At 35.2% G+C, this 24,564-nt stretch overlaps 1 pseudogene; it reads right to left on the reverse strand.

The window, feature by feature from the left end:
• Nucleotides 1-567: 567 nt before the first annotated feature.
• LOC140519839 (beta-parvin pseudogene) lies at nt 568-4,860 on the reverse strand (annotated as a pseudogene).
• Between the last annotated feature and the right edge of the window lie 19,704 nt (nt 4,861-24,564).

Raw genomic sequence — 24,564 nt, forward strand, 5'->3', positions numbered from 1 at the left:
AAAAATTTACAGTAAGATATTCCTAAAGAGATGAAGATTTAGTGAGAAATTTCAGTTATGGAATAGAGATAATTAAATTTGTGCAAGTCATCACTGTAGATATACAAAGATTACTGAATTCTGCTTCAGAAAAACAAAACTTTAAATATTGCAGTAGCACCAGTTTTTAAAGTAACTCATTTAAGGGGGTGGGGTGAGGGTATAGTCCGAATTAACCAGCTGGATAGAAAAAGTCAAAGTTTAGCCCAGAGGGAAAACATTTAAGGGCCAATTAAATTAGATAATATATTTTAAAGTTACTTAACTTTTTAAAATGTAAGTTATGTAACACATGTATAAGCTCTGTTGTAATTATTTAATTACAATCTTAATACCAGTCTTACTAATACTTATAACCTGAAAAAGGATTTAGAATGTTTGTAGGTTAAAATTTTCTTTATTTTTATTTTTTACTGGAAGGCATAGATTTTAAAGGAACTTCCAGCCTTAAACAACCAGAAAGCCAGGAGAGCCCATGTGAGCATCTGGTCAGACCTCAGGTCACCAGTAACTCCATCCTAGACCAATTCAGGTGGCCTCGACTGGGGGCTGGGTTTGAGCTCCTTTTCTATGCAAAGAGCAAAGCAGGAATGAGGATCCTGAGTCTGAGGCAGGGAGTCCCCACCCCCTTGCCCTGGACCCATCATTTCCAGAGGGCTTTGTTCCTTCACAACAAGGAGACAGAGGAGACAGGCAAACTAGGCTAAGGCACAAAGGAGAGACCAAGACCTGGTCTCCCTTCAGGAAGACATCATGGATGAATGTTTCGTTAAGATCACTCTGTTTTGTACTTTTGTACTTGGTGAATAGGTTGTACAAAACCTTCAGGGTAGACTTGAGATCCAGTTTGACGACATCTTCTAGGCGAGCCTTTGCTTTCTTGAGTCCTCCCTCTTGCATGAGTTCAAAAGCAAATGAGACATTGTGGACCTTCTGTTCGAAATTCTCTGGAGTTAAATGAAAGTTATGGAGAAGAATAAAGTACACTTCCAGCAGGCTCATGAGCAAAACCAGGTACATGCCATCTGCAAACTGCCTCTCCAGGTCTGTCACCTCAAAGTTTAGTTTATTAAGGTGTTTGTTCACTAATGTGATAAGAGACTTCTTCAGTATGCTGAGCTTATCAGGGTCATGGTCAAAGAGTGTGTGGAAGGCTTCCCATTCAAATCTTCCCATCATCATCTCGGTGGTGCTGGTCAGCTCCTCCACCAGGTGGACTGAGTGCAACAGGCTTTCCCTCTTACTGTCAACCAAATCATGCAGGGAGACACGCTCGTGGAGCCTTATGGAGGCTCTGAAGTGCATGGCCAGGGCAACCAGGAGATAGAGGACGGCTATGAGATTCTTTCCATGGATTGAGTCCACATTCCATTTGATGACCCAGCCGTGAGGCCACAGGACTTCACAAATCGCCTCCAGGATGGTGTGCAGCTTATGTTTCTGACCTATTTCTGATTGTGTCACTTCAGCCACGATCGGTTTGCAGTCCGCTAACTTTTCCAAAAGCTTCTGCAGGACCTGCCCATCACAGAGGTCCTCCTCTGCTGCGGCCAGCGCAGTCAAGCAGGTCCGGGGCGGTTATGGGGCTCACAGAGTAAGGATAAAAAGACAGGCAGGACACAACAGTCTGAACAAGCTGAGTTTATTCTAGACATCCTGTGCCAACAAATCAGGGGGTCTAGGTGCTTATATAGTAAAAAACCATAGGGGTAGTGATTGAGGCATGAGAACAGAACAGATCTTGATAAGTAGCAAGGGAGGCCTTAGGGGGTCTTTTGTCGAAATATTATCCTGTGTAGCAGGGGCCCAGATTCCTGGAACTTCAACATCCGAATTCAAGGACTTGCACCTGAGAACAATATATCACTTAACTTCTCAAGTCAGCTATCATTCTCTCTTGGAGGAGAACACTTGATAAGGGGCTCTTTCAAACCCCTCAAGGTTCTCTACAATGCTCCTTGATGATGATTCTCTCCTCCACCAGCAGCACATCATTAATCCCATCAATTAAAACCTTGTTCAGTTCTTTGAACTTGAGGTCTTCCTTAGAGGTGGGATCAATCATCATCCGCTCCTCATTCTCTTCCAGGAGGGTGTCCTCGTGGTGGATGTCCACTGTGGCAGGCATCATGGGAGAGTTAATGGCGTTCTTGGCCTCCTCTTCCTGGAGGTCACTCAACTCCTTGGCTCTCTTTTTCCGACCCAACGTGCCTCCCAGCTTGCCCAGGAAGGACTTGTCCTTCTAGGCCCAGGGCAGCCCCAGAGGAGGCCCCAGAGGCGGCTCCTGGGAGCAGAATGGGAGGCAGTGTGGCTAAAATTTTCTTCAAATCTTCCCCTTTAAATCTCAAGTACTTTTCTTCTTTTTAAATACTTGAATTTTTGACAAATTCTTTTTTCTAAAGAAATTCTACAAACATTGAATTTTTAGAAAATTTATTTGGATGTAATTTGCTTCAGGTCCTTAAATGACAGATCACTCCTACTTTATAAACCAAAGTAGAAGAGAGAATTTAGAAGAGATCTTAGCCATCCCTAAATCACTTCTGTTAATTTGTTTTAAAGGAAACTTCATTGTGGACTGCCTTAAAGATCAAAATGTTCAAAAGTAGACATTCTAAAAATGTTAAAAGAAAAACAAAAGTTCTGGCTTATAAACAATGATATCCCTTGACAAAAACTACTGTTTTATTTTTTTAAATACAAAAACCAATTGAGAATGAGTGGATGACTCACTTAAACTGTTTTAGATTACTTTGTAAAGGGCTTGTTTTGACAAACCATGCAGTTCATGGGGTTATTGTTTTTGTTTTCCTTGTAATAATATTTAAGTACCATTTAATCAGCAAGCCCATAATTTACTGTCTAGTGAAAAAAATGTTAGTGATTTTACAAAATAAAGATTCGAAGCAAACAATTGTAAAGTACAACATGCACCCATGCTTATGATTGGAATAACTTTAAAATAGCACTGTGTTTGAATCTCTTATCCTGCTCTTAGCATTTTGTAAGATGTCAGTCATTACTTTTTGACTGGATGTTTAGACTTCACTAGAGATTAGTTATAAAACATCGACAATTTATTGTATAAGAAATTTTACTTGTAGTAGGGTGGTTTAGGTAAAATTCATTAAACATTGTTTTCAGCAATCAAAAAATTGTTGCTCTTGTTTTATATTTACAAAAGTGAGTATACAGAGCAGTATTGCCCAATTATTGATTATTTTAAATATTTCATCCCTACTTAGAGTTTACAAGGATACCAGGAATTCTCTTAAAATATTGAGCCACAATCTTCTTTTTTGAATGTAAGGAAATTAGAATATTTGTAGCTATTAACCTTCAACTATTGACCTTCAATATGACCCCAAAGTTCAGTCTCAAGCTCTTCCATGTGTTTTTCCTTGGTAAAACAATATCACATTAAATGAATCCAAACATTATTTTATATCAAAATAACATTTCATAGACCAAGAGTTCTTTATTATCATATCCAGATATTTTTCAGTTTTCCCCAGAAGACTTCTAGGTAGAATATGGTTTTTGTATTGTTCATCTCCTAGTTGGATTCTGGTAATTGAGTTTAAAATTGCTTTTCATAATTCCAGTTTAAGCATTCTTATTTTCTTTATAACAATCATTTGTGTGATTAGCGTTGTTTTTTCATTTATTTCATATTTAGGTAAATTTGCAGAATGCATTAAATGATGCTATTTTATGTCAATATCTTCATTTTTTTCTCTTCAGATTTTAATTTTTATTAGATTTTATCTCTTATTTTCTTTAGTCTTTATTTTTTTCTTACCTGAGATTAATCATGCTAATTACATTAACCTATTGTTGTTATTCAGTCATTTGGCTGTTATGTTGGATTCTTCATGACCTCACTTGAGTCTTTCTTGACAAAAATACTGGAGTAGCTTTCTATTTCCTTTTCCATCTCATTTTACAGATGAGAAAACTAAGAAAAACAGGGTTAAGTGACTTGCTCAGAGTCACATGGCTAGTAACTTTCTGAGGTCCAATTTTAACTCAGGAATGAGTCTTCCTGACTCTAACATTCTCCACTGTGCCACTTAGCTTTGTCAATGATACAATGGAATTAGAACTGAGGATATTGTTAACAAAAAGAAATATAAAATTATTGCTTAGAACTAATGCTTCCAATTTTGTCATGATACAATGCTAACATTGTAAAAATAGCCATGACTTTCATCCATTTCCTCTATGCATCTATGCTTTGCCACCTGTAGAAGTCAATACATCTACACTAAAGTCTTCCTAGCAGACAGAATCTATATTGCTGATTCATTCCAATATACCATATCTTACTTCTTATGATGCCAGTGTCAAGACATCACTTACTCTGCTGATTTTCATATCTTTATGACAGTTTTGAGTATATTCATCCTAAATAACTGTTACCTTTTCTATTCTACAGATTCATTGAAGCACATTAATCTCTATCACACATTAACCTGACATTCCCTTTTTTTACTTTATCCCACACCACAACCTTCATAATACTTTAATCATTGAGCATATTATTATTAACATTAGTACTTATTATTCATAAGTAATTATTTGGACTAATAATCATTCGTCTAACCTACTCATTATCCTTTTCAAATTTTCTCTAAGCTGTGTTACTAAGGACCATTTACTGATATCCAGTGAGATTATTTTTTTTTTCCTTAGACTAGATGACCAAACAATAGCAGTCAGGTTTCTGTACGAATTGTCGCTAACACCTTCTATTTAAAGAAGGGCTCACCTTTTGAGCAAATTACTGTATTTGTAGTCATAGGTGACATAGAGTTCCATTGTACCCTATTTAAGTATCACCATAAGTGGAAATAAATCCAATTAAAAGAAAGAAGAAACAAAGAGGGAAAAAAAAACACCTATAGAAATGACTTTTCTGTTTTCCTCCTATGTCAATAAAGTAAGACTTTCTTGCTCAACCTGGGATAGTGCCTGTTTGCACTCCTCTGGTTTTGCTTCAGTCTTATTGTCTCTTTTTCTTAAGTTGAGGAAAAGGCTGGAATTTTACCTTCTAGTTTTTGCTTGTTTCACCATGTTAAAATGCATTTTCAGCAAGGAGAGATAATGCTTGAAGAATTTGACTAAGTTGGGCTGAGAACCAAGTAACCCTGTACCCACTTATGATAGAACATGGTTCTCTTAGGAAATGGCTTTCTTACCAGGTTACCATATATGACCTGACTATCTTGGGACTATAGACTTGACATTGAAGGGGAACCTGAAGGAACATCTATGACAATCACAGTGAAAAATACCAATAGCAGCTCACAGGGAAGAGAGTTGAAATACTATTTCTAATCCCATTTTACACTGAAGTAAATGAGGCACAGGAAGGATAAATGATTTGCCAAAGGTCATTTGGCCAAATGGTGGCAGATGCAAATAAAATTAACCTATGTGGAGATACTACTGAATTTACAGTCAGAATATCTGTTTTTATAAACAAATCAATTAACCTTTCTGTGTCTTAGTTTCTGCATTTAGAAAGTGAAGAAAATAACACTTTTAAAATGAAGGAGTTGCAATGGAAGTTCTCTTAAATTCTAGATTCTAACACATCTAGGGAATTTTTTAAAAAAAGATTTTGTTTCTGTTCCTTCATCCTTCAATACACATCACTAATGATAAGAATTTGAAAAAGAAATAATTTTCACAAAGCTAACTTTTTCGAAACTTCAAACTCTTTTAAGTTTGGTAAGATTCTTTCAAATTCCAGCAGTGAATTCCTTAGTATGACCACCTTAGATCCACAAGATGGCAGAAGTGAGACAGGTTTGGAACACTGAGATGACAGACAACTTTCTCTTTTTAAGATATACACATACCTATTCTTCTTTGGTAATTCAATTTGTGTCTGTCTATCAGGAGAGGATAAGAGGATTTCAGAAGCAGATGGAAGGAGAAAGAGTATTAGTGGTGCAATTCCTTTTAGAAGAAATAAAAATATACCTGCTTCTTTTAATGCCAAAAACCCACCAACTTCAGTCTTTAAGTGTTATACTAACTTTTTCACATAATTGCAGCACATTTAAGAATAACACCTGTCTCCCAGGAATGAAGAGTCCCTTTTGCTAAATATGGACTTTTTTTCCACCTCAAAAAAATATGCATCATCTGGTTCTAAAATAAAATTCATATACAGACACACACACTATATATATATATATATATATATATATATATATATATATATATAGTGTGTGTGTATGCATATACACATATACACACAAACGCATACATATAACATACATGTACACATATGTATGTATGCATTTCATGTTGAAATCTCTGGATTTTAGATGTAATGCAATGGAAAGAGCACTGGTCTAGAAGTCAGAAGAACATTTTCATCATCTGGATGTAAAAGATGTGCATCAAATGGATGGTTCCCAGTGGGGATGATCATGCCCAAGGAGGAAAAGATACAGGACATAAACTAAGCTGCAATATGAATTTTTCCAGAATGGATTAATGAATGAGTGAGAAATATTTATTGAACTTTTATTATGTGTACCATACTCTGTATAGGATGCTATACTATTCTCTGGGAAAACAAGTAAGCAAATAAAACAATAACTCTTTGAAGGAACTTACATTCTAATAGTGGTAAAAATGAATATTCTATTACACAGGTCCACAGATGGAACCAGGGTTAAAGCCTTCAGTGGAGCACAGATGGAAGTAGTTTTAGCTGGAAATCTCGAGAATTGTAATCCTTTCCTTATGTTCTCCTCCCCACCCCCACATCTCATTCAATCAGCAAGAAGATGGAAGTATTACTAGGTAATATAAATAGATAGTTATACTTAATTTGTGTTCATGGTTGTAAAAAAATGGAGAGAGGGGTGGGCAGTCCTACCTTCTCATCTAATCTTTATCATCTGAGCTACCTGATCTTCTTCCCTATATTATACACCATGGGAGAACACAGGACTGGCGACCCAGGAAAGGTGTTTGAGTATGGAAATTAGGATGGAGAGTGGAACATAGGGACATTAGCTGATAGACCCTTTCAAAAAAAAAATACTGCTATTATTTTCTACTGTTTCCTGAGCAAGAAATGTACTGTGGCTGTAAAGGAAAGGAAGAGTACCCTAGATTGCAGAGTAAATGATAAGATGATGGGGGGTGGGGGGAGGACAGCAGAGTAACAAAGCATAGTACTATGGTGCCAGATAAATAAAAAAGGCTAAGGAGAAAATGTTAAGTGATGGTGTTAGAAGCAGCATCAGGAATTGACAGTGATTTTCACCATTGAGAGCAATTACTAAGGTGTATAATAGGAAGAATAACTAGAAACATAAAAGGGGACAAGGGAAGACTTGCACTGAGAAAACATCAAGGTTTCAGTGTCTTCCAGGAAAGGAAAAGAATTAAAAAGGGAGAGGTCTAAAATTACATCTTTAAATGAAGTTTATCAATTGTGGGAACAGGCATTCCACAGGGGGAAATGGAAAGGGTGGGTAGAGCTAGAATGAAATTTTGAGGTGCCAAGGAAGTTCCAGTAGCATAAAGAGTGCTAATTCCTTATTTAACCTATTTATATCTCAACTCATTTCAAATATTTAAAATTCAGAAGTAGGTATGAAAATGTATTCTCTTGGGAAAAAGAGAACAAGACTTATACCTCTTCCAAATGACAGCTACACAAGTACCTGAAGGCAGCTAAAATGTTCTCCCTGAATCTCATCTTTTCAAGGTTACACATGTGCAGTTCATTTAACCATTTCTCTTGTACCATGATCCTCTCTCTTCTTATCATCTTCACCATCCACTTTTGTATATGATCCAGCTTGGCAATGACCCCCTTAAAATGTGCCGCTGAAAATTCAATATCTCAAGTAGGATCTGGCAGGGAAGAGGATACTAATGGTATTATTTCCCTCATTTCAAAATCTGCTTCTTTAATTGTCCATAGACTTTACTGAAAGGTATCAGTGGGTGGAAGATAGAGACCTAGAAGTAAGGAAGACCAGGATCCAGTCTCTACCTCTGGTACAGACTGGTTCTATGCCCTAGGCAATTCATTTAATCACTCAGTATTTCAAGTCACCCTCAAAGGCTGCAAGTTGCTGAAATAGTTATGGATTTACATTTTTCTACTATTAATTAGGATCCGTGTGTGTGTGTGTGTGTGTGTGTGTGTGTGTGTGTTTTAATGTCTTCGTTCAGAAAGTAGCCTCTGTAGGTCAGTCAGTCTCTGAAGGACAAGACAGATAGATAATACTGACAATTCTCAGTTAGCACTCTCAAAATCTTGGATCTTGTGTAGGGCCCCACCCAATTAAGAAAGGTTACTTTTGTTTAGAATATAAATAGAATCTAATCTAGATGAACATCAAACCCAAAACATCAAATCTGGGGCCTTGCACTGCTCCTATGGAGTTCAGGGTAACCTAGATTGTGAAGGAGAAAACCAGTCAGAGTGGTTTGGGTAGAGATGGATTCTTTTGTCTAGATTACTGGAAGGCTGAGTGTCAAGATCAAGCCATGTTCTCAGTGGGTTCAGCTGAATACTTTTAGCCCACCTCCTCATTAATATGTCTACCCTCTCATTAATTGTTCACAAATCAAGGTTGATTTATCCTGTCAGGGGCATTCTCTTCCAAAGTATATTTAAGGCAAACAGCATCTCGATTAGATGTCTTTGGTTACTGAAACTATTGATGATCAATATATTATTTGGTAGCCTAATTAAGAAATTGATTGTTAATTACTTAGAAACTGTTTCTCAGGTTTTTCATTGGCCTCAATTGTGATCACTATATTTGTGGATATATATTCATCCTTTTAAAATTCCACCTTGTTAGATCAGCTATGAATAAGTTAGTGACAACCCTTGCACTATGATGAGTGAATTAACAAGTCTTACTGGGAATGAATTAGTTATTTATACCATAGAACAAACATATGATTACAAAATGATGATTTCTAAAAGGAAAGCATTAGTTACTGAGAGTCAATTAATTTGCAAAAAGGTTGTTGCATTAACTAACTGATTTGGCTGCTTACAAATGGTTTAAGAGTATATTTAATCTGATTAGAGAAGATAGCTTATATAGTGGAAAATGTGCTGGACTTTGGGATAGAAAAGCTAGATTCCAGACCCAGCTCTGTTCCTCCATAGCTATGGACAAATTACTTTAAATCTTCATTTTTCTGACTTCAGTTTTCCTTGTCTGTAAAATAGCACTAAATAATCTAGATTTTTGTTGCAAGCAATGTACTTTGTAAACCTTATAGTCCTATATAAATGTTAGCTATTATAAACAATAATGAAAAAAACTGGTGAACTATTATTATTCTTATTTTTTGTCTTGCAAATATGTTTTATGTTTCAAATGTCAACTAAAAAGAATCTAGGTTTACTTTTACTATTATTTTATTTTAGCCATATATCCAGAGCCAACATAACTGATCAATTCAGCCTGCCAAACAATAAGATTATTTCCTGAGCTCTTATATTCTGAATTTGGTCTTAATGCATTAATGAATCATGAGACCTCTGACAGAGTAACTGTTTGTAAGAAGTGGGCTTAAAATATGTCATAAAAATTATAGAATGTTGTTTTTCTTATATATCTGGGCATTATAGTTTTTAAGATCTTTGTTTTACCTATTTGAAAAATTCATATGATTAATTGAATTTGTGATACAGGGAAAAAGATAAGTCTCTTGTCTATTTTCAAGTCATAGATGCAAGACATATTTTGTCAAATATGACAACTTAAATCAATGAATGCTTCTTCTCATTGTTTCGTCTGGTTTTGTTTGGAGTGTGATGGAATGAGTTGTAGACTCAGAATTCACAAGTCAACAGTAAAGCAAGCTTATTTTATACATCATTGCAATTGGACTTTCAAATTACATTCAAGTGTTTTCTTTTGCTTTAATAAGTGAGTATTCACTATTGGTCCTTTTTATTTTCGAAGGAGAGGAGGAGGGATTGGTTCTTGGGATTTCCTTGTAGAAATCTTCAGGTATCAAGATACCATCCACTAATGTACAATTGTAATTTGTCTGAAATTTATATTATTACTATGTTGCCTGAAGCAATGAGAAATGAAGAGACATTCTAGTTCTTACAGCTAGTAAGTGTCAGAGGAAGGTGTTTTTATTATCTCCAGTTTAAAGTTGAGTAAAATAAAGCAAACAGAGGTTAAATTCAGGTCCACACTTCTACTAATTTGTTATAGTTCAGTCATTTCAGTTGTATTCAACTCTTTCTACCCCATTTGTGCTTTCTTGACAAAGATACTGGAATATTTTGCCTGTTCCTTTTCTAACTCATTTCATAGATAAGGAAACTTAGGCAAACAAGGTTAAATGACTTTCCCAGGGTCACACAGCTAGTAACTTTCTGAGGCCACATATGAACTGAGATCTTTCTGATCCCAGGTCCCATATTCTATCCACTGTTCTGCCAAAAAGTAAAACTCAGGGAACATGTGGCCTAATAGCTATATGTGGCCCTCTTGGTACTCAAGTGTCATCCTTCAACTGAATCCAAACTTCACAGGACAAATCTCTTAATAAAAGGATTAGTTTTGGACTCAGTCAAAAGGAGGAACACAAGGACCTAGAAAGCCATATATGACATCTAGGACCCAGGTTCTCCATCCCTGGTATAGGTCATGGTTAATCAGAAAATCTAAGTTAAAGATATCCCCAAAGATTTCTACACATGGGAATAAAAGCTTAAATCCTATAAAATGAAATTAAATTGTGATGGAATTTTGCACTTTTTCAGGTAATAATCTATGCAAGTACAGCATGTCATATGAGATGTCATATGTGTCCTACTTAGAGAAAATTGAAATGTTAATTTGAAGAAGAAGAGGAGGACTGACTAAGGGGCATGATAGCTGTGTCAGCAAACCAGACCCATTCCTTTGATATATCTGTGCTAATAATTAAATTCATCCAATAACAGAACAGTCTGCATTATGACGAACTGTGTTCCTAGTAACTAGGAACTCTCAAGTAGAGTTGGAATGTGTTTTTCAAAATGCTGTACTGGAGTTACCTAATCACTTTGAGTTTTAATAGACCTTTGAGGTACATTCCACTTTTATGGTTCTATTACATTGTCACAATGCAATGTATTCAATTTCTACCTGTGGAATGAAGGAATTGGACTAGATGCTCTCTAAGGTCCTTTCCTGGTCTGACATTCTTGTTTTAGTAAGTTTACTAAGCAGGCATGAAGATGAAGAATAAAACAATACATAGTGTAAAGGATGCTCTTTTAAATTAAATAAAATACCACAAACTATTAATCCTGAAACACATAGAGCTCCCAGATGATTCTAAGAAAGCTTCACTCCAGTAAAAACATGGAAAACTAATGATTTCTAAACAGTTAGCTAATAATTAAGGTAGAAATAATGAAGTTTAAACCCTAAAAGACATCTAATGTTCAATGTTAATATACAAATATTTTGGAACTCATAGATTCAACACTTTCCCTAATCACTTACCCCTTAAAAAAAGACTGGCTTCACACAAGCAAAGTCTGATCTTGGAGACTGATTTTAATGGATCAGTTTCTCTCATTGCCCCACTGTGTCACTTCGAGTAGCTACAAAAAAAAAGGTCTTACGATGTCCCTGGTATAAGCAGTTTATTTTCCGGTCCCTCTCCACCCCAAGTGCATAAAGGGGAGCAACAGAATAAATTAACATCTTCCTTTCTCCACAAAGAAGTTCAAGACACTCTTTGGGCTCACATAAATTCACCAAAATGAGCACTTAAATAATTCATCAGCTTCTCTACCACTATAAATGAGGTGAAACTGGCTTTGCCATTAAGGTAACATTGTGATGTTCGGGTGAAATCCCTCTTTTTCACCGGATCATGCATCATCCATTCTAGATTCCTAGCAACATTCTATGATTTAGCCTGCCCACAAAAATAGAAGAGGTTTTGGAGCTAACATACAATAATTCCCTTTTTATCAGACTTAAAGTAACTTAACACTGGGTCCACTTTCCATTTCAGGCACTATGGAGGAACCATATGGATTACTGTCTACACTACCTGAGGAAGTGTCCCTGTAGAAATCAGGGACTTTTTAACTTGATGCTCTCCAGGAAGCAATTCTTAACTCTGGGATTCCATTTTCAAACCATATGGGCATCCACAATTTTACTTCAGCTATGTCTCCAATTATCTTCATTGCTAAGATCTGTTAAGAAAGAGAAGTTCCCCTGATAAAATGTGTCTTCTTAGGTTATGTGGAATTACATGTAACCTTGTGATTCAGTTCTTTTGAAAAATGTATTCCTGCCTTTTGGAACTCTTGTAAAAAACACAGATTTAGTAGGAAAAAGTATGGAATTACTGGAAGAGAAATGGAGAGAGACAGAGAGAGAGAAACAGAGACAGAGAGAGTAGAATAAAAACAAACAAAGACAGAGTGAGCAGGAAGAATGGTGAAGGGAAGGGGAGAAAGGGCAAAAAAGAGAAGGAAGAAGGAAAAGGAAGGAGAATGTTAAATGGTAGGGCAGGGAGGTTTGTAGGTTTCATGTGTTGATTAATCCCTAGGCAATTTGAGAATGTATTTCACAACTATCCTTATAGAACCTTGGAAAAATTTTAGTATTTAAGAATTTAAGAAGTAATTTTTTATTTATGCATGTGTGTATGGAAAGTAAATTCTGTATTGGAGACAGAGGCAATCCTCCTTTATCAATGAAACTGACTAAAGATGTCTTGTAGCCTTGGTTCAGAAACCCAAGAAATGATACCAGTATTTTTGGAACTGGGTTAGTCTTTATATGTTTTGGCAATCTAAATGAGAAATAGTTATCAACCCCTAGTAGTCTCTGCCCAAGCTAAAAACTGCATGTGAGCTTGGGGGGAAAATAGAGTTTAAAAAGACCAAAAACAGAATGTGCATGTTTCTTTGTGGAGGGCTGTGGGGTGTGAGGAACTGGAGGAACTCTATTATAAACTCTATTATAAAAGTCTTTTTTTGGTGCAACCATCACTTTTTCTGCCACCATTGAACCAACATACTTGTAAATGACTAGTTGGGAGATAGTATAGGAAAAAAAAATGGGTAACCTAATTTAATTTCAGGAGGAAAAAGAAAGATTTAATATTCAAAAAAGCAGAATAATAACAACTCACACTTATATAGTGTTTTAAGACTTATAAAAGTCTATTCTCACATACCATGAGTTAGATATAACAACCATTATATGTCCATTTACAGAATAAAACTAAGATGGTAGTTAGTTGGCTCTATAATGAAAGTTTATATTTTTGTGAGCTATTGCAAGAATTATAGAAATGCACTAGAAACATAGAGACAGAGAGAAAATATTTCACAGCATAGAGCAGTTGCTTTTTTGATCAGGTAATTATAAAAAGGAAGTCTCAGTCAATATTAGACTTGGCAAGCTCCTATCCTTTGAGGATGTACCATTTTTTGCCTCAAAAAGTAGCTTATACACAACTGTTAGGAGAAATTTTCAATTGGTTTGCTGACTTTTTTATCACACATACTTCAAATTATTTTCAAAGAAAGAGAGTCTATGTTGGACAGACTAAAATATTTCTACTACTTACATATACATGCATATAGTTGGTTGGTTGTTGTCCTTCATTCTCAAAGAGAACCAAAATAACATCACCATATCAGTGTGTCCAAATGTGACTGATCAAATCAATACAAGCTCAGAATGCTCTACCACAGATTGGACACAGATAGTACATGTGAATATTTTGGGTTGATACTCCAAATTTGTGCATCCCACATTTCCTTTGTGCTGTTCCAATTCAGCTTTGCTCACAGAGCATATCACCTTTTCTGATATGGGCACATCATTCTGAGTGGTCCTGTGCCAGCGTCTCCCACATCGCACAATAAAATCCAAAATTCTCGAGAGTGACCTTGTATCACTTCTTCTGACCGTGCTGTAATCTCCTGCTCCAAAAAAGTTCTCCATGAAATTGTCTTTTTGGCAAATGTATATTTTGCATTCAAACATGGCCAGCCCATCAGAACATGCATACAATTCATCACATAATTTAGAAAGCCTCTGAGTTATGCCAATCTCCTGATGATGCTGTAATAAAGAGCTGAGATGACAGTTATCTCACAACCTCATAAAATGTCTATCAATCTAGACTGTCTTACCCTTATATGTAAATTGTTCTACTACTATATATAAAAGCACACCAGAGTTTGAATTTGGTGGCTATCCCCACTTCAATTACTTAATGCTTTGTAGTGCCAATAAATTTCTCTTTGTGTTAAAAAATAGATCAATGATAAACAGATACATAGATACATAAATAGATAAATACATAGAAACAAGGATTTATGGATATATAGGTATGAATGCATATTACCAGTCATACCTAGATACTTCAATGATTAAAAGATCTATAAATTTCAGAGGTGTGATTTTCTCTCTACTGCTATATATTTCAGACATGTTGTATGTTTTTTAGAGTTGTTGAATGCGAAGTATTTATGGTATAGTGACCAATCTTTTGCTAAGCTTTTTCAAAAGATACCCAAGCCAATCCTCAAATGGCAGGCACATATAGCATCAAAGAATTTATTCTTAAAATCTTTACCCTTGATAAGACCTACTGCAGCCTGCCCTTCACTAGCATAACCCACTACATTCAAAATCACTTCTTTGCACTGTGTGCATGTATCACACAAAAAAAGATATATTCAGTTGAGGATTTTACCAGATCAATGATTTCACTGATTTAGTTAATTTCTTCCATTTTACTCATTTCAATCCATCCACACCTTATCATCCTATGAAACTCTTGTCCATATTGTCAAGTAAAACTTTCTTCGGGGGTCTGTCTCAGAATTCTGGTGAACTTTCAATCTCTTAACAATAGTTACCACAGTACAGTGTCTTTCTGTACATGATTGACCTATCTTTTGGCGCATTGTATTTAAGTTCCTCTGTTTTGGTTTTATGATAGTCATTTCTGAATATAATCTATTTTCCTTTCCCTACCCAGTTTACTTATAACTAAGATTTCAAATAAAAGTAAAATAAGATATATTTTACCAGATTCAGTAAATCCATGGATGGTGTCTGACAACATTTTCAACATTTGCTATATGCATAGTCACTTACATGTGCACTGAAAGGAAGGCACATGTTTCTTTTTTCTTTTCTTCTTTTGGGGTCAATGTTGATTTGTATAACTATACAAGATGCAATTTCATTTCATTGTTCATTATTTTTACACTAATGTAGTTGTTGTATGTTTTTTTTCCTAGTTGGGCTTATTTCCCTTTGTATCTATTAATAAACATTCTATATCGCTATGCCTATAATTATTTCCTTCAGCAATATAATATATATGTGCAAGAACAGTTTGCTTATATTGCTCCCACTGAATATACATTATTTTTCACTGTTAATGTATTTTAACTGATTTACACAATCACCATATAACTCTTTACTGTCCTCTGAGTGAATTTCAATTTTAATTCTCTAGAGTTTGTTCAGTTCCACAATTATTAATTATATAGTTTTACCAGAAGCAAATGAATGGATCTTTGTTTTTAAAAGGTGATTAGGATCATTCGAAGACTAAGTAATTACTTCAAAGCAATTGAGAACATTTTCTTTCTTATATTCAGTTCCATAACCAATTCACTGCCAAACTACAATGTCATTTCAACAAGCTTATACTGACAGACCAGTTCTATAGGATATTCCTCCAACTGCTTATTTTATTCTGGAAAATAAGTCATCTTCATCTAATATTATCCATCTCATTACTATCTTCTCACCCTCCCACAGCTGAGTAATTTAGACCTTGCACTTTTGAGTGATATGGGATATGTCAAGACTTAGAGTAACCAGCACAGTGTTTTCTACAAAGATTAATGACTGGAAGACCACATGTTTGACAAAGAATTCTTCTCCCATTGTACTCTTCAAAACATCCTCCATATAGTCCATAACAATGGCCTACCTTAGAGTATCCACAAGATAGTTAATTTTTATCCAAAAAGCTTTGTGAGTCTTACTACTATCTTCTTCTTTATCCATACTCCCAGTATATCTAACTCACATATATGGACTGAAGAAACCAGAACATGAATCATTTCAACAAAATTACATTAAGTACTTATCATATGAAATGGACTGTACCAGGGTCTATGGGAGATATTGTTCCCATGGATTGTGTAGTACATGATGTATATAAGATATATAGATAAACTATTGTCCAAAAATATTGAGAGGTTACATACTAAATGTAGAAAAAAAAGATTTGTGAAAGTTGGCATTGCTTCAGGTAGAACATAGATTTATTTTAATTGAGGGAATGGAATAGATGGCATCTAAACCACCTTTTAATTAGAAGTTTAAGATATTTAATATAATCTATTTTAGAGCAATTATTTAATTTCTTAAGATAGATCTACCTCCCCTATCACCATGAGCCTAACCAAATATGTACATCATCTCGTAAACCTAGACTTATTTATATATTTGCCCAAATGGAACCTATATGATAGTGAACATAAGTATTATTTCATATAGTGCTTAAAAATTTGCACATTCTGCCATCTTACCTTGTGTAAGCCTCACAACAAGCCTATGAAATAGTGACATTCTTATCTCTACTTTTTAGATCAGGAACTGAGTCTAAGAGAGATTAAGTGTTCAGGATCACAGACCTAGCAAATATCTGAATTAGGTTTCAATCTCAGGTCTTTTGTGTTTCAAAACATAGGCACTATACCACCTATATGACAGAATTGAAAAAGCAATTTAGTGACATGGAATCAGAAAAAACAAAAACAAAAAAATGTGAATTGAAGTTCTAGTGATGGCGTTTACTATATGACAATAGGTATGTTATTTCTACTCTCCAGGATTTATTTCCTTCATATTTTAAATGAACAAAAAAATGGGACTACTTGAAGTCTAAAATCCCTTCTAGCTTTAAGGTTTTGTTAATAGTAATGATAAATGTTAATAGTATTCTGTGAATCACACATACATTGAAATTAAATGAGGTTTTTTTAAAAAGATTTTTAATATCTTTTTTCCTTGGTCCTGTTGGTTGACGTGATTCTGTTTTAAAGGCTTATACCGATCACAGAACTCAATCTGAGCATGCCAGCTGGAGTCAGGCACGGTTGACCTAGTAATGAAAACTTGGTAAAATCTCATTGATTTTTTTCTTGCTTTCCTCTCCATTTAACCATTTGTCAATACTGTAGAAAGAGAGCCATAGAATATAATTTTTAAGCAACTTCAAAATCACAACTTATCTATGTGAAAAATGTTCCTAAAAACATTTTTGACATGGGCTAAAATTTAGTTGAAGAAAACTATTTTCCCACATTTGTAATGTTGAACATGAAGCCATATTTGTTCATTTAAGTAACATGTATTAAGGACATCTGGTATGAACTTCAAACAATTAATTAACAATTATTTATTAAATATTTTATATTTATGGTGGAGATTATAATTAATTTAGTAGAATCAAGGGATAAGAACTTGTGATATGATGAATTAGAATGCTCATGTTGTAGAAACTGCATCCACTAATACATATTAGTGATCAATCGGCATTTTTGTAATGTTAATTCCTTGGGACAGTATGGGAGAGGGTAAGAAAAATGCTATGTGACTTATTCAGAGTTGAATAGCTAGCATGTTTCAAAGTTGTAGTTTGAAGCCAGTTCTTCCAGATTCTTAACTATAGCCTTCTATTTACTAAACTAGGTTTGTTCATTCTACAAGAGATACTAGAATAGTTAAAATTTACTTCCTTCTCTCTTAAAGCTTATAATCTAAGCAACGATAAAATGGCTTAATTAACTACCACATTTACAAATTAAGGTAGGGTTGTGATTTAGCTATTTTCTTTGGCACTGTTTAAAGAAATATACAAAAAGATAATGGATAGATGGATGGATGGATGAACGGATAGATAGATACATGGATGAGATGATAGGAATGATATTGATGGTATAGAAATAGGCTTAGATATAGGTTTAGATCTATAGATCTACATAGATATCTATAGATATCCATAACATCTATATCCATAACAAATATTAGTGGTTTTGTGTTATAAGTGAAAAGATATCATGAAACTCAACTTCTCAGGTAAGACATCATTATGGAGCTGTCACAGATCAAATATGACAGAGTGCTGCCATGGATTGAAGGAAGAGTATAGGGTTTGTTTTCACATAATGCCCTTGCCTTTGAACTCAGACAAGTCATTGGCTGTGAAGTTGGCTGTGGATGAACTTTGATTAGTTTTTTAACTTTTACATTCACTGAGCTTAGAAAATATCAAAGTACATAAATGGTCCAAATTTACAAGCTTTTTTTTTTTTTTTTTTGTACACTGGAGGAAAGAAGACAAAGTCATTATTATATGATTGTCCTTAAATTACCATAGACACAAATACACACTGATTATCAAAATAAAGTGGGAGTATTTATCTGGAGTTTTACAGAAATAAAAAGACTTCTTGATTCTCTTTTCTCATTTCCTTTGGTATTCTTGTTCATTATAACTGCTTTGACTCCTGCTTTTTACAGGATCTGTAATCTATGTTTTATATATCCATGGTGATCCAGAAGAAAATTACACATCCTGTTTATTTCTCCACACTTCAAGGTGAATGTCAAAAAACAAAAGCATCACCTTACTCCAGGATCAGGTCCTTCTCCTAATATACCAGTTTCTTTTAATGTAACTATTATTCTTCTAATCTTCCAGAACCAATAAATGAATAATCACCTATGTATTAGATGCTTACTGTGGAAAAAAATATTCATTAGGTCCAAGTTGAATTTATACCAGTCTCACAAGAATGGTTTAATATGAGGAAAACAATTAGTACAATAACATTAGAAATCAAAACACCCTAATCCACATGATTGTTTATACATATGTGAAAAAAGCTTTTGACAAGAGCAATACTGAATCAGAGCCAAGAAGATAGAGAGTAGCCATGAAGTGGCCTGAGCCTTCCCTGGTTTCTCTCCAAAAACGAAAAAAGTAAAACATGACAAATCAAGTTTCCTAATGGATTCTTTAGTAACAGAATTCACAAAAAAAGTGTAGTGTAACAGTTTTCCAACTCAAGATAACTTAGATCAACTTCAGGAAAGGTCTGTCTCACTTGAGGAAAAGGTGATCCCAGAGAATACAGGGCAGGGGGAGCCAGGGGGAGGCTTTTAGGGACAGCACAGATCAGCAGCAGAAGGCCCCTAAGTCATGGCTCAGGAAGCCAGCTGTGGGGACTCCAGCACAATTTCAGAAGTTAAATTACAACCTTGCAACCCAAGCAACAACAGGTATGAAGAGGGCAGGCCCCCCCACACAGTGGACAAGCTGCAAACTCCTGAGGCTGTGATGTGAAAAGTCAAGGAATATGGCCCTAGTCCCCAAAATGAAAACCTTTAAACTTTAAAAGCCAAGAAATAGGCTGAAAAGTAAGTTAGAAACATAAAATAACCCTGACTATAGAAAGCTACTATGGAAAAAGGGAAGATCAAAACACAAACTCAGAAGAGGACAGCAATGTCAACAAGCCTACATGTGAATTGATCTCAAGCTCAGACAGTCCTCTTGGACTCAAAATGGATTTTAAAAATCAAGTAAGATAAGTAGGAGAAAAAATGAGAAAAGAAATGAAAGTTATGCAGAATTATGAAAAAAAATCAACATCTTGAGAAAGGAAGCACAAGGAATGATGGAAGGAAAGAGTTATTTAAAAAATAAAACTAGCAAAATGGAAAAAATATCCAGTGAAGAAAAAAGGAAAAACAGAATGGGCTAAATTGGGGAGGGGGGGACAAGAGTGACAATAGCTAACTTTAGAAAATACTTAAAAATAAGAATTGAAGGAGATGGAGCCAATATAGGGGAGTAGAAGCAGATACTTGCAAGAACTCTCCTCCCATGCCCAGTCAAATACCTGTAAAAATGAGTCTAAATAAATTCTGAAGCTGCAGAACCCACAGAATCATGGAGTGAAGCAAATCTCCAGGCCAAGACAGCTTTGGTAACCACATATATATTGCTTATGGTCAGACAGTTATCTTGTCTTGTTGATCTTTATTTCTTTGTATTTTCTCTGAATTTCAGGGTGCTGACTTTTCTTTCTAAACCAAGTGACTGATAGATGTGCTTGGTTAAAGTGATTGTTGATTCCTCCAAATTTGCTTTCCTTTTAAAAAAGTAGATCTAAGAACCTGTACAGCAGGTATGTTGTATGTGTATGTTGAGATTCTTACTGATACAGGAGTATGGAAATCTACCTTACCTTACAAGAAAACAGAGAGGAAGAGTTTGAGAAAAGGTAAAGCTGTGATAGAAGGAAGGGTAATTTAGGGGAAGTGATTATTAGAATGTGTGAACTCTTGAGGAAGGTGGAGGGGGAAGATGGGGCCTCAATGTCTTGTGGAAGTGAATGTTGTAAACTACAAATAAATAAATTAAAAATAGAATTCAGAAACATCAGGAATCAAAGAAATTCAAAGTAATGAAAAAATAAAAGAGAAAATATAAAAAACCTCATTGAAAAATCAACTGACCTAGAAAAAAAGAATCAAGATAGATAATTTAAGAATGATTTAGCAACCTAAGAGCATGATCAAAAAAAAGAAGAAGAAGAAGAAGCAAAAAGAGCTTGGAAAGCATCTTTCAAGAAATTATCAAGGAAAATTGCCCTGATATCCTATAGGGTAGGATAGGTGTTAAACAGTGAAATAGTTTTTGAAATAGTCCAACAGTCACTTCCTTACAGAGTTACCAAAATGAAAACTCCAAAGAATATTGTAGCCAAATTCTAGAATAATTAGGTGAAGGAGAAAATATTGCAAGCACCCAGAAAGAAACAATTCAAATATCAAGGAGCCATAGTAAGGATTACACAGGATTTAGCAGTTTCTACATTAAAACATTGGAGGGCATGGAATATTATATTCTCAAAGACAAAGGAGCTTAGATTGCAGCCAAGAAACAACTACCAAGCAAAACTGAGCATAATCTTTCAGGGGGAAAAATGGACATTCATTGAAAAAGGAAACTATCAAACTTTCCCGTTGTTGAATGGAAAATTTGATCTTCTAGTACAAGATACAAGGGCAGAGCCAAGATGGCACAGTACAAGGATGGACCTGCTTCAGCTCTCCCCTATAGCTCTTAAAATACCTCTAAAAATTACTCTAAACAAATTTTAGAGTAGAAGAAGTCACAAAATGATAGAGTGAAACAGATTTCCAGTCCAAGATACACTATAAGGCTGACAAGAAAGATCTATCGCCCTAGGATCAGAGCAGATTGCAGCCCAGCAGACTGGCTCCAGCTTCAGGGCACAGAATCACTGGTAGTTGATGCATTTTACAGATTTCTCAACCCACAAATGTCAAAGAAAGCTTCAAAGGTAAGTAAGAAAGCTCTTTCACCTGGGTAAGAGGAGAGCAGGGTCCAGCCCTAGCCTTGGCCCAAGGTCAATGGCAGCCACTGTGGCAGCAATATTCACTTTTAGAGCCCTCAGTCTAAAAACCATCAGAGAATCAAGTGACTGATCTCATTCCTGAGTGGTGGTCCTGAGGTGAGAAGGAGCTTTGGTGTGGCAGAGCAGGTGGCATCTGGGGAGAGGGAATCCTACTCACACTCCCAGGACAGAAAAGAGTGATTTTAGTTGTTCACAGATCAGAGTGTAAGCCAGGAGAGGAATAAACTCTTCTCCCTTGATGGTGCCACCTTGGAGGAACTGAGACCTTACAGGTCCCTAGAGATATATCAGAGAACAGCTGCACAAAACTTCTGAAGCCTAGGGTAGAATACCCTCCAATTGATAAAGGACTTAAAAGTCAAATAATTGGCTGAGAAAATGACATAAAGGGGGAAAAATAAGACAACAGAAGATTACTTTGTTGGTGAAAAGGTATTTTCTTCCATCATTTCAGATGAGGAAGACCAAGCATATGATCAGAGGAAGACAGCAAGGTGAAGGCTTCCAAAAAATATACAGTGGTATGAGGCCATGGAAGTCCTCCAAAAGGATTTTGAAAATCAAGAAAGAGAGGTGGAGGAAAAATTGGAAGACAAATGAGAGCAATGCAAGAAAATCATATAAAACAAGCCAACAGCTTGCTAAGGGAGACCAAAAAATGCTGAAGAAAATAACACATTTAAAAAGAGACCAAGCCGAATGGCAAAAAAATCCAAAAATCCCATGAGGAGAAGAATGCTTTAAAAAACAGAACTGGTCAAAGAGAAAAGGAGGTTCAATTGCTCACTTAAGTTTTTTGAAAATTATAATGGAGCAGATGGAAGCTAATTACTTAATGAGAAACCAAGAAATTATAAAACAAAGCCAAAAGAATGAAAAAATTGAAGACAATGTGAAATATCTCTTTGGAAAAACAACTGACTTGGAAAAGAGATCCAGGAGAGAAAATTTAAAAATTATGGGTCTACCTGAAAGCTATGATCAAAGAAAGAGCCGGGACATCATCTTTCAAGAAATTATCAAAAAAAAAAAATGTGCCTTGATATTCTACAACTAGATTGTAAAATAGAAATGGAAAGAGTTCACTCATCACTTCCTGAAAAAGATGCCAAAAGGAAAACTACTAGGGCCAAATTCCAGAATTCCCACGTCAAGCAGAAAATATTACCAGCATCCAGAAAGAAACAATTCAAATATTGTGGAAATACAATCAGGGTAGCATAGGATTTAGCAGCTTCTACACTAAAGATTGAAGGGTTTCAAATATGATATTCCAGAGGTCAAAAGAGATAGGATTAAAACCAAGAATCACCTGCTCAGCAAAACTGAGTGTAATAGTTCAGGGAATAAAATGGAATTTCAATTAAATAGAGGACTTCCAAGCATTCTTGTTGAAAAGACCAGAGCTGAATGGAAAATCTGACTTTTAATTATAGGAACCAAGAGAAAGATGAAAAGCTAAAGAGGAAAGAGAACCCTTAAGAAACATTAAAATTGAAGTGTTTACAGTCCTACATGGAAAGATGTTATTGGTAACTGGTGAGACCTTTTTTCAGTCATAGGATAGTTAAAGGGAAAATATACCTACATACATACATATATATATGTATGTATGTATGTATATGTATGTATACATATGTATATATGGGTATGAATTCATGTTTGTATGTGTGTCATATATGTGTAGGTATGTATATGTACATGGGTGTGTGTGTGAATATATGTGTGTGTGCAAACATACATACATAGATAGAGGGCATAGGGTGAGTTGAATATGAAGGGAGACTACCTAAAAAATAAAATTTACTGTTGAGTGGAACATACTATGAGTAAGAGAAAGGAAGAGGAAGAATTTAGCAAATCATTTCATATAAAAGCATCAAGAAAGAACTTTTATAATGGAGGGGAAGGGGGAGGGTGAAAGGAAATTAATGAACCTTACTCTCATGGGATTTGGTTTAAGGAGGGAATAACACACACTCAGTTGGATATGGAAATCTATTTTATCCTGCAGGAAAGCAGTGGGTAAGGGGATAGGAAAAGGAAGATAACAGAAGGGACAGAAAATTGAGGAAAGGGATAACCAGAAGCAAACATTATTGTGGGAGGACAGATCAAGGGAGAAAATGGAATAAATGGAGGATAAGATAGAACAGAGGGAATTGTTTCTTTCACAACATAACTATTATGGAAGTGTTTTGCATGGCTTCACATGTATAACCTATATTGACTTACTTGTTTTCTCAGTGAGAGTGGGTGGGGAGGGAGGAAAGGAAAGAATATTGAACTCAAAAGCTTTAATAATGAATATTAAAAATGATTTTAGCATGCAACTGGAAAATAAGATGTACAGACAATGGGGTATAGAAATTTATTCTTCCCTACAGGAAAGTAGAGAAGGGGTATGGAATAAAGGGGGTTAATAGAAGAGAGGACAGACTGTAGGAAGGATTGAATGCAGTGCATGCTGTCCTGGGGTGAGTGTCGGGGAGAGATGGGGATAAAATTTTAAATTCAAATTCTTACAGAAGTGAATGTTGAGAACTGAAAAATAAATAAATTATATATTAAAAAAATAACTACAAATACAAGGCTCAAGAAAAGCACAAAATGATAAACAGGAAAAAAGAAAACAAATGTGTTATTCAGTAAGATTGAACTGTTTATATTCCTAGATGGGAAAATGATGCTTCTTGCCCTTGAGAGTTATACTTCTGTAAGTAGTGTTAGAAGGAGTATACAAAGACAGAGTATATGGATATGTTAATTTTAATGTGATGATCTAAAAACATATGAAGGAGCGGAAAAAAAATGATTGTACTGTGAGAAGAGGAAAAGGGAAAGCAGAAGATCGTAAACTGCATCCTATGAAGAGGTGCATAAAAGCAAATACAGTAGAAGGAAAGAAGAGAGGGGATAAATATTGTTTGAACCTTATTCTCATAAGGTTTGGCTTAAAGAGGGAATAAAATACACACTCACGT

Source organism: Notamacropus eugenii, chromosome 1, assembly GCF_028372415.1.
Source record: "Notamacropus eugenii isolate mMacEug1 chromosome 1, mMacEug1.pri_v2, whole genome shotgun sequence".
Taxonomy (NCBI): Eukaryota; Metazoa; Chordata; class Mammalia; order Diprotodontia; family Macropodidae; genus Notamacropus; species Notamacropus eugenii.